This window comes from Salvelinus sp. IW2-2015, linkage group LG35 (assembly GCF_002910315.2).
Source record: "Salvelinus sp. IW2-2015 linkage group LG35, ASM291031v2, whole genome shotgun sequence".
Classification (NCBI taxonomy): domain Eukaryota; kingdom Metazoa; phylum Chordata; class Actinopteri; order Salmoniformes; family Salmonidae; genus Salvelinus; species Salvelinus sp. IW2-2015.
In genome coordinates, this window is record NC_036874.1 from 1657693 (window position 1) to 1662794 (window position 5102).

The 5102-nt window shown below is 51.3% G+C and overlaps 1 protein-coding gene and 1 long non-coding RNA gene across 2 annotated transcripts in view; both read left to right on the forward strand.

Moving 5' to 3' along the window:
* The window catches only part of LOC111958611 (collectin-12), a 58036-nt gene that overhangs the window by 18150 nt on the left and 34784 nt on the right, over positions 1–5102 (forward strand). The window lies entirely within an intron of this gene.
* The window catches only part of LOC111958982 (uncharacterized), a 6181-nt gene continuing 4308 nt past the window's right edge, over positions 3230–5102 (forward strand). The window contains exon 1 of the long non-coding RNA XR_002876603.2: positions 3230–3318. This is a non-coding gene — a long non-coding RNA (uncharacterized lncRNA). The remainder of the gene's footprint in view (positions 3319–5102) is intronic.

The following is a 5102-nucleotide window of genomic DNA, read 5'->3' on the forward strand; positions in this document are numbered from 1 at the left end:
CCGGTTAGTAGACCCTACTCTAAATAGCACCCTAAACACACGGAGTGTCCTGGGTCAGGGTTGGGATTAGAGTTAGTGTCCGGGTCGGGGTTGGGATTAGAGTTAGTGTCCGGGGTCGGGGTTGGGATTAGAGTTAGTGTCGGGTGGGTTGGGTTAGAGTTAGTGTCCTGGTGGGTTGGATTAGAGTTAGGTCCTGGTCAGACTGAAAGGCAGCTCCGGCTGAAAGGCAGCTCGGACTGAGGTACTCCGGACTGAGGGTAGCTCCGGACTGAGGGGTAGCTCCGGACTGAGGGGTAGCTCGGACTAGGGGTACTCGACTGGAGGGGTAGCTCGCCTGAGGGGTAGCTCGGACTGAGGGTAACTCAGGACTGAAAGGCAGCTCCGTACTGAAGGGCAGCTCCGGATTGACGGGCAGCTCCGGACTGACGGGCAGCTCCGACTGACGGGCAACTCCGGACTGAAGGACAGGTCAGGGACTGAGGGGCAGCTCCGGACTGACGGGCAGCTCCGGACTGAAAGGCAGCTCCGGACTGAAAGGCAGCTCCGGACTGGCGGGCCGGCTCTGGCAGCTCCTGACGGGCGGGTGCCTCTGGCAGCTCCTGACTGGCGGGTGGCTCTGGCCAGCTCCTGACTGGCGGGCGGCTCTGGCAGCACCTGACTGGCGGGCGGCTCTTGCGGCTCCTGACTGCGGGCGGTCTGGCGGCTCCTGACTGGCGGGCTTGGGACGGCGTCTCCGGGGCTCCGGGGCGGGCTCCTGACTGGCGGCGTCTGCGCGGCTCCAGACTGGCGGGCGGCTTCTCGCGGCTCTCGCAACAGCTGGCGGGCGGCTCTGGCGGCTCCAGACTGGCGGGGCGGCTCTGCTGGGCGGCTCTGCGGTCGACTGGCGGGCGGCTCTGGCAGCTCAGCGCTGACGTGGCGGGCGGCTCTGGCGCACCTGCCTGGCGTGGTGCCGGAACTGGGTGGTACCGGCTGGGACAAGCTCCTCAATGCTAGTGCGGGGAGCAGGAACAGGGCATACTGGACCCTGGAGGCGCACTGGATGCCTGGTGCGTGGTACCGGCACTGGTGGTCCTGGGCTGAGGACACGCACCTCAGGGCGAGTGCGGGGAGGAGAAACAGGGCGTACAGGGCTCTGGAGGCGCACTGGATGCCTGGTGCGTGGTACCGGCACTGGTGGTCCTGGGCTGGGGACACGTACCTCAAGGGAGTGCGGGGTGCTGGAACTGGAGGCTGGTTCGTGGCACCGGCACGCGCACCGGAGGACTGATGCGAGGGGCTGCCACAGGAGAGCTGGTGCGTGGGGCTGCCACAGGAGAGCTAGTACGTGGGGCTGCCACAGGGGTGCAGGACTAGGGAGGTGCACAGGAGGCCTGGTGCATGGGACTGGCACTGTCATTACCAGACGGTTAGCACGCACCTCAGGACGAGTATGGAGAGCTGACTCAGGTAACTTCAAATCCCGGACACGCTCCGTCGGGCGGATGTCGTGTCTCATGCACCAACACAGCAACTCCCTCATTTCACTCTCCTCCAATTTCCCCATTAATTCCTTCACAGTTCCTGTTTCACTCCCTTGCTCACCTCCAATCCACCCGACTGGCTCTGGTTCCATTCTTCGGCTCTCCACGGTAAGACACGGGAAGTTGGCGCAGGTCTCCTACCTGAACTCGCCACACTCCCCGTGTGCCCAATACATTTTTGGGGCTGCCTCTCAGGCTTCCAGCCGCGCTGCCGAGCTAGCTCCTCATAATACCGCCTCTCGGCTTTCGCTGCCTCCAGCTCTGCCTTGGGGCGGCGATATTCACCCGGCTGTTCCCATGGTCCCTTGCCGTCTAATTTTCCTCCCAGAGTCCATCGCTCCACAAAGCGCTGTTCCTTCCTTTCACCTGCTTTGGTCCGGTTGTGGTGGGTTATTCTGTCACGTTCGTCGTATGGAGGAAGAGAGAAGGAACAAGGCGCAGCGTGATCCCGAATACATTCTTCTATTTATTTAACACGAAACGAAGAACACTTAAAAAAACTAATCAAAACAACAAAACAAACGTGAAGCTATATATATAAAGTGCAGACACAAGCAACCAAACATAGACAATAACCCACGAAATACCCAACGGAATATGGCTGCCTAAATATGGTTCCCAATCAGAAGCAACGATAAACAGCTGCCTCTAATTGAGAACCAATCTAGGCACCATAGCATACAAACACCTAGACTAGTAACACCCCTAACATACAAAACCCCTAGACAAGCAAAAAACACATACATCCCCATGTCACACCCTGACCTAAACAAAATAATAAAGAAAACAAAGATAACTAAGGCCAGGGCGTGACACACTGAGATATCGCCTGCCCAATTCAGGATGTTTCCACTGGAAATCCCTTTTCAAATATATGAAAATCGACACTGTTCAATGCAGTATAATATGTTGGCGCTGGCAATGAACACTTGGGAAATCCCTATTATATATATATGGACATTGGAGACTGTCCAATGTCGTATAACATGTTGGCAACATATTGTATGTGTAATGGGCACTTTCGATTAACTATATATTACAATGGGCATTTACTATCACAAATTGGACATGCTGGTTACATTGCTGCTATTTCTTTCTCTCCCTCACTTGCTGGGTTGATTTCAGCCTGTCTATTTGGTGGTGGTAAATAACTGCTTAAATACATTGGAAATGGACAGTGTCCATTAGAACATTTGCAGTATGAAATGTGACACTGGCAATATATCATACGGCCAATGGACACTGTCAATAGCAATATATTACAATTGGCATTCCTATCACGAATTGGACATGCAGTTAAAGGGCTTAAATGAATAAAGTCCACTACAGGGACACTGTACAGTACATGTATACTCTATCTGTGCTGTCCTTTGACTGTTTTGCTCTACGACCTCCACAAGTGTCAGGAGAGTCATCAGAAATTGATACAGCCAATCTGCCAACTTCTGAATGTACCGCCCAAAGAATTTGGGCTACAGCTCAATATGATACCTCTCAAAGATGAGACTCATGAACATGTACATGTTTGGCTCTAGGATGCCATAGGCTCACAAGCAACTCAAAACCACAGGCCTTACAAGACTCACTCAACGACACAACACAGGCCTTACAAGACTCAACCACAGGCCTCCAAGACTCAACCACAGGCCTCACAAGACTCAACCACAGGCTCAAGACCAACCACAGGCCTTACAAGAGCTCAACCACAGGCCTTACAAGACTCAACCACAAGGCCTTACAAGACTCAACCACAGGCCTTACAAGACTCAACCACAGGCCTCACAAGACTCAACCACAGGTCTCACAATGTTCCCCGTTACCAGTTGAAAAAATGCATGAAACTATATATGGAGACTGTTTAATGCCAAATACATAGAATACATAGAAGAAAAAGCACACATGTTTGTTGATCTTTGTTATATTTCTCAGATATAGGACGGACACTTCAGAACAAACTTCCTTTAGGTTTATGGGGGGACTATCTGTTGTTCCTGATAGTGACATTTAAAAAAAAACATATAGCTTAGTAGATGCGGAATTGACTCAGAGAGAATGCTTGTGCGTGCACTGATTTAATGCAACAATATTCAAGTAATAGGCTGTTTTAAAACTCTGCAGGCGCAATTTTTTAATTTTTAATTTACAATAACAAATAGGGTAACCCCCAAAAACCAGATGGATATGTGTACATTAGACACTCATTCGGTTCTTATATTACTGTAGCATAGTCTCCTGTATGCTGCAGCAAATGTAGGGACTACCTGTCACAAGAAAACATTTACCATGATGAGATAATAAGTCTACCTGCATTGTGAACCCCGTGGGAATCTAACCCACAACCTTAGTGTTGCAAGTCCCATGTTCTACCAACTGAGCCAAATGGGACCATAAATCTTGGTAAATCTGTAACCGGGTTCCTGTCATTCAACCCTACTGACTGACTAGTGGAGGGATGTTGTACTGGATACCTGGCAGGATGACAGACTGACTGACTGAACTGACTGACTGGTTATCTTACTGGCTGACTGACTTACTTACTGGCTTGGTACCTTACTGGCTGACTGACTAACTGGCTACCTGACTGACTGACTGACAGACTGTCTGACTGGTTACCTGACTGACTGGCTGTTTACCTTACTGGCTGACTGACTGTCTACCTGACTGACTGACAGACTGTCTGACTGGCTGACTGGTTCCCTTACTGACTGACTGGCTGGTTACCTTACTGTTTGACTGACTGGTTAACTGACTGACTGGCTGACTGACTGACTGGTTCCCTTACTGTCTAACTGGCTGACTGGTTACCTGACTAACTGGCTGACTGGTTACCTGACTGGTTACCTGACCGACTGACTGTCTGACGGACTGACTGACAGGCTGACTAACTGGGTGGCTGATTTACTGGCTGGATGACTGACTGGTTACCTGGCTAATCTGCTGACTGGCTAGCTGGCTGAATGGCTGACTGACTGACTGATTCCCTTACTGACGAATTGGATGACTGGTTACCTGACTTACTGACTGGCTGGGTACCTTACTGGCTGACTGACTGGTTACCTGACTGACTGGATGTTTACCTTACTGACTGACTAGCTGATTGGTTACCTACCAGGCTGACTGACTGGTAACCTTACTGACTGACTGACTGGCTGGTTACCTTACTGGCTTGACTGGCTTGACTGACTGACTGATTAACTGTCTGACTGGTTAGTTGACTGACTGGCTTTTTACCTTACTGACTGACTAGCTGATTGGTTACCTACCAGGCTGCTGACTGGTAACCTTACTGACTGCCTGACTGGCTGGTTACCTTACTGGCTTGACTGACTGACTGATTAACTGTCTGACTGGTTAGTTGCTAACTGGCTGTTTACCTTACTGACTGACAGCTGATTGGTTACCTACCAGGCTGACTGACTGGTAACCTTACTGACTGACTGACTGGCTGGTTACCTTACTGGCTTGACTGACGGATTAACTGGCTGACTGGTTACCTGGCTGACTGGCTGGCTGACTGGCTGTCTTACTGGTTCCTTTACTGACTGAACTGGCTGACTGGTTCGATGAGGAGCTGGACTTCCC